The 12,160-nt window shown below is 39.7% G+C and overlaps 1 long non-coding RNA gene across 2 annotated transcripts in view; it reads left to right on the top strand.

Moving 5' to 3' along the window:
* Positions 1 to 2,232: 2,232 nt before the first annotated feature.
* The window catches only part of LOC117603249 (uncharacterized), a 46,730-nt gene continuing 36,802 nt past the window's right edge, over positions 2,233 to 12,160 (top strand). For both annotated transcript variants that reach the window (XR_004581171.2, XR_004581170.2), the window contains exon 1: positions 2,233 to 3,123. This is a non-coding gene — a long non-coding RNA (uncharacterized LOC117603249). The remainder of the gene's footprint in view (positions 3,124 to 12,160) is intronic.

Below are 12,160 nucleotides of genomic sequence, written 5' to 3' on the forward strand. Positions count from 1 at the left end.
AGAGTATCGGGAAGAAAAATGACATAAGACATCCCCCTTCCGACTCGGGCGCCATATGACCGTCTCTGTCGCAAGCTCCCCCCTCCGTTCATCCCCACTCCTTTCTCTTTCTCCCCCACTACCAATTGCTTCCCCTACCACTGTACCTTCTATAGCCGTCCACCCACCTACACCCTCGCAGTCGGCGATCGCGAACGCCGTAGCATACCTGTACCGCGATTACCAGCACATCTAACCGGTGACCAATACTAATTGCGACAGAGAGCGGAATGGCTCGTTGTAAGAAAGGAACAGGCCAGCAGGAATAAGGAGAGCAAAAGAAAGGAGCGTTGTAAGGAGATGTACCAGGTATATAAAGAAAGACCTAACGATGGATGAAAAAGGAGATCGACGAGGATAGTGGCTAGTTACACGAGGAGTAGGACACGAGCAAGAGAGCGTAGCGTGGCACGACACGGCGGCATATCCATAGACATATACACTGTGTCTATGGGCATATCGACGAGAACCGAGCCCGGCCGAGCACGACCGAACAGGGCCGACTTGGACCCTGCGCGCTCAACCCAAACCCGAGGAAGCATAGTTGCATTTAAACTGCCATCCCACCGAGGTCTCTCTTCCGTGCTATCCGGAGTAGTCTGCTGGCTGGGTCAGCAGCACTCGACGAGTACGTGTCGTCCGCGTACCTACGTTTCGTACACCCGCACAAGTGTCACACGAGTATCGCGCAACCCTCGACGTGCCTCGGCTACGTTTCTTTGTCCGTGTTCCGACGAAACGTGTACTCGAGGAGGGTTGATACACACGAGGACAGGGATTTTTTTCTACCAGGACGAAACGAAGGATAGGATGGTTGCCGGGTATCGGGATCGGTTCGAACTTTGTGCAGACGTGTTATTTGATTGATCCTATGGTGTTCGGGTACGGGTTGCTCCAGTTGGATGGACTGACCCCGGAACTGTCAGTCGCGCTGCCAATCAGCTGCTTCGGACCATTCGTGTGGAAGTGTGCATTTTCCTCGACGTTTCTGTTGGAAATCATTTTTTAATCGTTCGACGATCATTTCGAAAGGTTGGTTCATAGACTGTGTTTCCGGTCTCCTTTGTCCCCTGGACTGGGTAACTTGTTGACTGGACACGTTGAAATTTCAAAGCCGTTTCCATGAAAAAAGAAACACACACACACATACAACGGCCAATCTTCTCGTCCTCCCACCGTGAATCCTTGATAGCTTTTCGCACAGCTATCCCGAGCGAGTAACTTGTTGACTTTTCTCCCGGGGGCAAGTGGCGACGATTCCAGCCATTATGTAAATCGAATTTAAATTTCTACCGTATTTCTGCCCTGCGTGCGTACACTTTTTATGGTAAATTATTGAAATATCGAGACATAGGTGGATATAGGTATATGGATCAATAGAATGAGTCGTTTCTCGATCAAGCCTGATGTAATATTTCTTAATGCAACGTCGTCATTGCAGTTATTGATCTTATCGAAATCGTTTCTTTACGCTGTTACGTGTCGAAGGAGTTCATTACTCCAGTTAAATTACCTTCGTTATGGGGAATTTCTAAAAATTCTGTCCTCCATTTGGTTCGAGGCTTTTCTTAATAGGGATCCATTGCAAGCATAGATCCCGAGAATTCGCTCTTACATTGCATTTTTCTCCCCGCTCTATCGATTGGTCCACGAATGGCATCGAAACGTTGTTGCTACGTGCTTCACAATGGGGCCAGCTTTTAAAGCCGATATTGCGAAACGAAGTGTTCACCATAAGTGAGAAAAATGATAAAAAGTCGAGGACATCACAGCAATATTAAATATTAATTTTCTAATTATGAAATTTTGCTAATTGTAAGTTAATGGCATATTCAAATTAATAGATATTTCAGTTTGTCTAAACAATTTATTGAAAATCATTGTTTAATTTAAGAACAAATTAGTCGAGGATGTTGGAAAAGTGTTATGGTGGTCTTAAATCTGACAAATTAACGCAACAGCCGGTTCATCGATATTCGGACCAGTCGGAGGGTGGCAGCGACGCGTTCAATATTTAACTTCTCGTTCCAGTTGTACCAGTTTGAGGGTCATTCCAGGGCCCATCCTTTCCCTTCCGCTCGAAGCGTCGCTCAAACGCGAATTATCGGCTTGCCACGAAACTTCTACCCCTCTTTCGCACCTCTGAATATCCGTTTTCAAGCCTTTCGACCCATTTTTCTCATCCCCCTAACCCTCCAGCCTACAAAATTCACGAATATTAACGAGATATGTGTGATTAAAGGCGGTAAACTATAAATAGACAACTCGAGTTGCTTTAAAAGTTTGTGTCAAAGATGATTGATTCATTCGAAGGTTATTTATTTTTATAAATTATATTTATAACCAAATCGAAGAGTAACAAGGTATCATTTGCAGGAGTGATAGATAATTTTTCTAAGTATATGAAAATGATGTATACCATAACATAAATTACCAAGAGAAATTTGTCCGATAGCAAGGGGACAAATTGCAATCCCAATTCGCAGCTTCTGTAATTACCGGCTGATACCTGGTTCCGTGTCTCCGGCTCGTTGGCCGCGATCAAAAGCTAATTTCTTACTCGGCGTAATAACACGCTCCCAACGCTTGTGTACACACATAGCCGGCCACTTTTCTGCAACTATTACCGCAATTAGCCCGCCTCGACCTGCCCGATAGCTTCAACTGTTGCACGCGAGAGAATTCGCGACGAGTCGACGCGATTCGTTACGCGTACCTGTCGATTAATTAACCGTTCAACCGCGAGTCACTCTTGCTCTATTTCTATTCAAACTTTCCATTAACTTGATTACTACTTTATCGATTAGGGGTCTTTAAATTGGTATTTCTTGAGTTGCGGAGGAAAAATTCATTCAATGTGATCTTAGACACAAACCTTCCCATTAATTCTTCGAAATTTTTCAATTAAAAATCGCTTCCCGATACCTGGCACAACCTGAGAATTACACTTCGTCGAACGTATGAGGAAATGAACAGAAGGATTCGGGGGTGCGGATTCCTCGCGAGTGAACGAGGAAAATTGAAGGGAATCGTTTTAGAAGAACTAACTATGGAGAACGTCGTTTTTGTAGTTCAACGAAATTGGTGAGTAATAAAGAAATTATTTCTCTTGAAATTTAACCCTTGAACAGCGGAATTTGAGTCCGAAATAAAGTAGAATCAAATACTACTATTTTATTTATATTAGGACAGTTAAGATTAATAATAAAAATTTTGAGGATAGAATTTTGGTAATTGTCTTTTTTCATTTAGTGACTCACCACATCAGAAGTATTTCTTTTATGGTTACATGGTTGAAAATTTGCTCTTTTTAATTCGCATTTCATTCTGCCCACACATGTTCAATGGAATTGACGTCAGTACTTCCAGTGCTTAATATAGGTGTTATCAGTAAATGTGGTTACATAATAGCTAATCTACAAGTATTTTTGCATTTACGATTGGAAACAAACAAAGCATGTGCATACAATTAACAGTAATATAACAATAACAATCATAATATGCTTTAATTATAAATGAAATCATTATTGTTCAGTTACTGACAATAAACTAGAATTAATCAAACTTCCTTTTAAAATACGTATCAATTATTATTCACCAGCTATACATTATTTTATTTTTGAGTAATTGAATGCTAATAAGATATCTGGGTGATAAAATTGAGAAATTTGTTAAAAGTGTAGTCGATATTTATGCATTGAAATTAACCCTTTAGGTACACTGATAATCAAATCAAACTTCTGTTTTTTTTTTTGCTTTTTAATTAATTTTAAGCATCGTCAAAATTAAGATTTCATTGCCTATGGTTTTCCCTTGGAAAACCTGATTTGATCGCGAGTGTACAAATATCAGCTCAGGGATCTAGAAGCGTGTCCGTGCGGTACATTATCTCATGAGCGTGACAGAATTGGGCGTTCTAAACAATCACCAAAGGCGGCGAACGCGATTCCCTTAATCTTGGCTCCGGTAGCAGAAAACGCGAACAGTTACGACGAAATTACATCGCATTTACGAAGAACATCGAGCGCGTTCCGCGCGACACTTTAACGCTTGAAATTATTTTCAACGAGCCCGGCTGGCAATCTGCTGCGTACGCGTAACCAGCTAAGAAGAACTTTACCACCCTCCTTGTCCTGCTCAGTTATAACCACCTCGTTCTAAGTCTTCAAAACGAAAAGCACCAGGACCGTGATAGCAAGGAAATTGAATCGACGCTGGGCACACTGGTAAATAGATTTCATCTTTCTCCGTCCCGTGTTACCGCCTCATTTACCTTTTATCCGCTCTCTTTCTCGTGTCGATGGCGATTCGAAGAGGACGGTAAAGACCGTGGCCGGAGAACAAGAGCAAAGGGAATGAGACGAAGGCGAATCCAATTTGTTCGGATTGCTAAATGTCTCGACGGTTGCACGCGATGCAAACACCGGGGTCAGCATAATCTCGGGAAAGTAGCTGGGATTAGAATTCGAAAGGCTCGATTATCAGATATCCTCTTCCTTTCTTGTTGGTAGCTTGATTTTTATTCAGCGTTGATTTCGGTGAAATTATCGGCTCAAATCAATAAATGGTTAGAGTGGAGTGTTGTATGACGAAGGTTGCATTTTTCGGGACCCAATTTAGAGCAAGGTATCAGGTGAGGGTGTATGTAAACCTAAAAATATTGGTGGGTTTTGAGAATCTTTTTTTTTTTAATTGAAAAATCGAATTAGGTATATTTATAAAATTTATTACCTAATTCGAAGTGTATGAAATCTAACTTGAAGTACTTTCTTCTTGAAAGAAAATTACTTTAAACTAATTTTCAAACTATGTACTTAAAAGAAATCACTCTTAAACAGTCTTCCTTAATATCGACTCTTAAAACTTAAAATTCAGTTCCCTAGAATCATTAACATTTTTGTCGTTAGGTACTTCAGTTTAATGATATCCGGAGTGTAAGAATACCGCAATTCAAATTGCTCTTAATTATTATAATTATATAGGTCAGTGGAGTAGTTATCGAAGTACAGATTCACCTTCCGGAAAATGAGTTTTCCTTCGCTTGAAATTAAATGAATGAAGTTTCAGCCTACTCGATAAAGAAAATCTAAGAATCTTTCCAAAAACTTTAAGAATGTTTATACATCTCATAATTAGTAATTTCAAAGAAATACATATTCAGGATTTAATATTATGCACTTTAACCCCGTGACACTAATGGTAACATTCCATGGCGAGCACAAATGCCTGCGCAGCCACGGTCCGTCTAAAAGAAAAGGGGATCGTGCAAAAGCTGGTATTTGAGCTCGTCATTTTTCCGGCCAACGCTGCCGATTCGTCTTGAAAGATTAAAGAAACCCAAGAAAAAGAAAGGAACACGGTTGAAGGCGTCGATGAGGCTCGAAAGGTGAGCTGAATGAAGGCACAAACGATCGGTGCAGCTTCATTGTGTAACGGAGACCGACAAAAGATCCTTGGGATCGCGAAAAAGACGGCTAGCATCTAAATTGAATCTCCTTCCTCTTGAACAAGAACCATTTTTCTCCCGCTCTAATTCATTTATTTTTATTATGGCCAACCGATACCTGCTGAAGGGAAACAAAGTAAGATAACTGCATCTAATATGAAACACCTGATTTTAAAAATAGACACGCTTCTTTTTTTTTTTTTAAATGAAAAATATTAGGATACTGAGAACAGTATTTTTAAAAGGGGTAATTGTAGGAAGGACGAAAAGGGTGTGGAAGGATAGGGACGCGAAGGAACTTGGTAACGCCGGAGAAGATTGGCAATTTTCGCAAAATTAAGCGAATTGAATCGAATTATGTCGAGCCGGTGACGTCAGCCTTGTAACTCGCTGAATTGGCGAGAAATGTGACTCTCTCGTGTCGCTTACACATCGATGGCTTTACTGGTAGCTCCTCGCAAGAAGAACACTTGCCGATGGATCTTGTATCAGAGGTGCCTTCTCAATGATTCATTTTTCATGGATATTCTGCGCCTCTGATAATTCAAGTAAATTTCGTTTCCACGGAATTCGTTCGATTTCAATTTTCACCCAGTTTGTTACCTCTCTACGCTTGGAAATCGTTTCACGTTTTTACTGACGACCTTTTCATTCGGTTTGTTAGACTCCCTTTGGAATACTGTTGATTGTGTCGATTGAATTTATTGGCTTCGATGGCTAACAACGAATTGGATGCTGGCAAGGTTATTGAGGTAACCAGGGTACTAGGTTTTGGGATAATTTGGAAAAATAATGCTTTTCTTATTAATTGAAATCGACCTTCAATCGTTGAACAGCGGAATACATATTGGAATATTACACAATGCGAAGTGTATTAAGTTTTTTTTTTTTTTTAAGAATATTCCTATTTTTAATGATGGATCTTATGAAGAAATTTCATAAAAAACTTTCTTTTATCTATGCAAGAACCTCTTTCATCATGATTTAGTTCTCGAATACCAATTCAGCGAGTTTCGAGGTAATTTATGAAGTCAAAGTTGAAGAGGCGAAGTTGGTGAAGTTGGAACGTATGGAAAATCGATCGCTGGAAATAAAGCCAGTCGATTTAGTTTGATAGCTAATTGTCGGAGCTTGTCAGAACGATTTAAATTAGACCACATGACATGAATGTGACAGAATTATCGTAATGTAACTTTCAACACAATTATTGAACCATCAGCTGTTAATTAAGCTTGGAAATTAGTATCCACTCTATATAGATCTGAGCATCAAATATACAATATGTAAAAACATCGGTATTATAACAAATTGTCAGATAATTATTTTTTTTCTAATATTATTTTATCCATTAAAGTTAACGAAAAAAATTAAAAAAGTTAGAAAAATTAAAATTTAATTAAAGAAATTGAAATTCTGGCCATCTTCATGGTCCCATACGGTGTCCTATAAGATTTTCCCACAGAAATCAATAACTCGATCAGACGAGTTGAATACAGTGCTGAAAATAAATTCATCAAACGATGGCTGGGAATACGAGCAAAAAGGAGGACGCTTCTGTTTCATCGGCACAATGGAATTCGACGCGAACTCGTTCGTTCGTTGATCGAGAAAAGGTCAGAACGAGCTGTCTGGGGGAAGGCGTTAATTGACTTTAAACCACGATGGTTTACAGTGTCTAGGGCAGGCGAGAGGGGTGGAAGAGGGCGCCAGGAAGAACAGAGGGCGGTAGTGGAGGAGGGGTGCGAAGTCAATTAGCATAGGCACGAAGTTTGCGGCTCCCAACGCGAAGCTGCCAGGTGACGGGGGTGGCTCGAGGAAGTGCGAGGGTGCTTCTGGAACAGAGGGTGGATGGGAAAGGGGGTGAATCTATCGGAGAAGAGAATGTTACAGCCTGCGGCATTTCGCGCCAACGTCGATGACTTTAACGCAGTCATCTACCAGAATTTAAACCCAGATTTATCATACTAAGTTATTCCATAATTTTTGTTTTAAAAAATGTTACGTTTTAATTATTTATTTTTGGTCAGATGTTGACTGTTAATTAGAAAGACAATAATTAGTGGAAAATTGTTAAAGTTCTTAAAACATGAAACAGCCATTTTACGAAGGTTTACGTCCGTTTCCGGTCTCGTGTAAACACATTTCTGCACTTACAGCATAAAGATGGCGTTTACACGAGATGCAGTTTCACCGGAAACTAGACGAGGATGAAACCTCAACTCGCGAACCACCGCCATGTGTTGTGTTTCAACACGTTCTTGCGTAAATACTTCCGCTGAAACTAAACATCTGCGCGTTAATACGTTGGGTAAATTTAACGAAACCTCGACCTGTTAAAGATTACATAAAATATGGATACAAAAACCTTTGAACTGTTTTATCTAATAAGCGTGTATTAACGCACTGCTAATTGCAAATAACAATTTTAAACAAGCATCATTCAAACTAATCATCTTTTACCATATTTATGATAATTCTTCTCAATTGTCTGTGATAAAATTCAAATAGTTAAAAAGTTAAAAGATTGCAAATTTAATTTCTGACCTAATTTAAATTCAATTGTTAACCGATATAGCAAACATACTATGGAAATTTTCATATGACAATTAAAAGTAAAGGTCAAGAATCGGTAAAACAAATGAATCCTACCTTTGATGCACAATTCCATAAAGAAAATAGAATACCATCACGACTCTGTAATAAAAAGAAAGTCCCACCATAGAGCGTCCCCCATCAGCATCAATCGTTTCAATCCACAAGCTAAGCATCTTAAACGTGCAAAGAAACAGGGTCGTGAAAAGACCAAGAGGAAAGGTTGAAAGAGAAGAAACATCGGTCGATTTCGAAGCGTTTGATGCGCGCGAGAAATGGCCGACATCACGGTGTCTGGGTCCCTGGCACGAGGAGAGAGCGTTAAAGCCGTGCAGGAAGCGGCCAGACAGAGTCAGAGGTCGCGGCTGGGATGGCGAGGAGGAGAAAAGAAGAAGAGTGGTACCGACTGTGTGGGTGGCTAGAGGGGTTCGGTGGAAGGTGGAGGAGAAGCACGATGAAGGTTTTACGGCCGTGGTTATGCCCGCCGGTTTGCGCAATTTCGGTGTATCTGAATTGGCGGAGAAGTCGTATCTAAACGAGGCCGGATGAATCTGCAACGCTCCCACTCGGATTCTCTCCAGGGGGCATGTCCCATAAAAACGTTGTAACGTCGGTTTCAAGCGTAAGGTAGCACGGCAAGGACGAGCGTCGGGATAAAAGGGGACTGGGTTAAAGGATATTGTACGATTGTGTTCGCGCAATGCTTTGTTCACCACTGAGACAAGAAGATCTGCACGAGCATAATAAAATATGTTTTTGCCAGTTTTATGATGTACTGTGGTCTGGGATGTACTATAGGCTTGAATCAGTGGTGTGACTAAGTATGGGGCAGGGGACCTGGTACCCTTATAATGTGGACTGGACCCCTCATTATTGAGGGATTCTAAGACTAAAATTTTTTAATTTCCAAATTCTAAAATCTTAATATCCTTAATATCTACATACCTATACCGGTTTTATATTTAATGGTCGTTAATAGCAAAATATTTTTGCAACAATTTTGAATACAACATGAAACGTAAGAAAGTTTAAAAGGTTGTAGAACGTACAGGCTCGGTTAAAAGTTCCATGTGAAGAATAGAAAGTTTTCGGAAACTTAGAGTTGGGACAGGAAAATCGAATTGCTTCGAAGTAAAATGTATCTTCGACGGGAGCTTCTTATTTTTCGTTACAGGAAGAAATAGGACGAAGTTTGAAAGCTAGATAGAATTGAAGAATTTGTAAAGCGAAGTGAACACCTACATAAAAGAGCAATTTTCAAAGATGTATGCTTGGTGAACATTTTTTAAGTGAAATGAAAACGGAACAAAAGTAGAATATAATTAATATCTATTTTTAAAATTTATAGAAATAATTGTCCAACACTTTGGCACCAATTTAACACAATTTCTCAACCTGTTAAACCATTTTTAATCAAGCAAACCGACTGCAAACTCATCGAACTCAAAGTAAGTTTAAAGTTGAACCACGAATATTGACGTAGAAATTAATTAAGAAGGCTGGTTGGTCAATATCCGAACGGATCCGTCGATATTTAAACTTTCGGAGTTTCGATGTTTAAAGTTGGAAAGAACGCTTTCAGCCTTTCCTGGAGGACGATTATTCCTGCCAGAATTAGCCAGCTCGAAAATGTGTTAACGGCGATAGTTTCAACGACCGTTCGCATGATCATTCCTTTACAGCGAAACTTCTCTACTTTCGTCGGGATTACGACGTGAACGAGGATCTCGCGAGATCTTTCGAGTAAAAATGTGCGGAAGAAGAGGGGTCAAGTGCCATTAAGTTCTTGCAAGCTCGGCAGGAATTTCATTTCTTGGCAAGAAAACATTTATTGGCAATAAAGTGAAACGGAACAATGCTTTTATTGACTGTCCCCAGTCGCAGGCGCATTTAAAAAAGACTTCGTTTAAATTGTGACTAGTTGTCCCATTACATTTTCGAACAATTTTCTTCTTTTATTTTGTTTGAATAGACAGAGCAAAATTTATATCATATTTCCACAAAAATATCTAAATATCTAACAATATCTAAGTTATTGCTGAAAAGGAAACCATAAAAATTCGAATGTTTCGAATGAAAAATGGGAACAGACGCGATTAAAGCTAGATAACAATCAAACTTTATCGCCGAAGAGGGTTGATCACGAGAAAGCACAGTCGAAACGATGAAAGCCATTCTGCAGACAGGATTAAAGCCTTGGTGAATGAGACTTCCCCTTTTATTATCTTCTTCAAGAATCGTAGCCCTTCTGTTCTCTGATGCTAGGTGTCGAGACACACTTGACACACCGAATCGAACGGGATTTCCGGAAATTCGAAGCGTAAAAATCGCCAGACAGTTCGCTGCTCTTTCCTACAGCGTGTGGCGTTTGTCTTCGGTGTCAGAAATTTCCAAGACGACGCAAGACATTTATGAAGTTTCCGTGCAATCTCAAAGTTTGATAAGTTTGCACATACGCGACACGCGGACAAACTTCCACGATCGCTCGATGAAACGATTCGCAAAGTTGGTGGTTGTCTTGCTTTAAATTTTTTGTATACAGTTCCTGAGAAATTCTATTAAGCAGCTTAAAGGATGTTTTGCCACATATTGATTATTAATGTTGTTAGACATGCTTAAAATAATTAATAAATTATTAATAGATATAATTATCATACCATAGCTTCAATAGTTAAATTTAAAAAAAAAAAAAAAAAAAATTAGGGAAGCGGGATTTGAACTCGCACACTTTTGGTTTAACAGTCATATGTCTATGGAGCTCTATTCTAAATCCAAGGTTCGCGAGTTCAAATCCTGCTCCCTGTAATTTTTTTTTTTTTTAATTATTGAAGTTATGCTATAGTAACTGACTTTAATTATTAATATCTCGTAAATAATTAATGTTTCCTGTGATGACCTTAAAAGTCACGATTTACTGCTGCATGAAATTGTATCTAGAGGTTTCTATTTGCAATAAGAAAAAAAGAAACAATGAGTAAGGGACCAAATGACTATAGAATCTCCCCCCAGAGACCTAAACTGACCTGGTGGAGACTCGTTACGCGTGATTTCGATCCGAGTCGTATCTCCGCCCTCGCGAGTCATAGTCTTCAGGGTCGGTAATTGCTGTTCCGTGACCAACACGATGGAAGAGCTGCGCGACAAAGGGGGTGGGAAGAAACAAGGCTGCGGGCAATTTGAATCGTCCGCCTTGTTAGGAGGGATAGAGAGAAAGAGGAATGGTTAGGCTGTTCTTGGGATTCGAGTTTACCACGGTGAAAGTAAAGTCTACCCGTTTAAGAAGCGGTAAAAATGACACGAATGAGCCACCTGAATGGGAAAGACAGGAAAGGACGAGGCTGGGAAAGAAACAAGTTCTGTCGCGTGAAATTGAAATGGATTTGTGACAAGTGGTTGCTAACGACGTGTACATAGACAAGGGGATCAGAAAATGAGACTGGAAACATGATCGAGTACTTGGTACTGATTATTGACAGAGATTCAACGTGGTTATTTGATCAATAAAGTAAGATTTATTGATAGTTAATTAATACATTACATGTCATGGAATACACTGGCGACTAGCATCAAAAATGTAATATAATATAATTGAATAATTGAAGAAAATAGAATTTTCAAGTTTAAAATATTAAAAATGAATATAGGAAGTAAATACTTTTATGAAAGTCAAATATGGAACAATGAATCTATTATTATTAATATCATCTATCATAAAAAATTACTCTATGCCACAAAAAGTAAAGAAATATGGCTGTAAAGAAAAAATCTGTCACTCATGGCATGAGTGACATACATCACCGAACAACACTGTCAGTCACACGTGACTGACGTGTGAGAGAACGCGTTAAACGTGAAATCACTTCTTCGAGTTTCGGTTGATTTAACGCGACGTTCAAAGTGTTAATACTCTTAATAATTCATAGTATCGTGTACCGGTGCTAAGCACAGCTACTTCTACCGTTCCGGTGAATGTGCTAACGATCCTTGTGACTAACGTGTTCTCTCAATCGGCACCGTTAATTCGTCATTTCTCGCACGTCGAGTGATTCACGGGGCCTCCGATGGAGTAACGAGAAGAACCGG

Source organism: Osmia lignaria, chromosome 4 (genome assembly GCF_051020975.1).
Source record: "Osmia lignaria lignaria isolate PbOS001 chromosome 4, iyOsmLign1, whole genome shotgun sequence".
NCBI classification, from domain to species: Eukaryota; Metazoa; Arthropoda; class Insecta; order Hymenoptera; family Megachilidae; genus Osmia; species Osmia lignaria.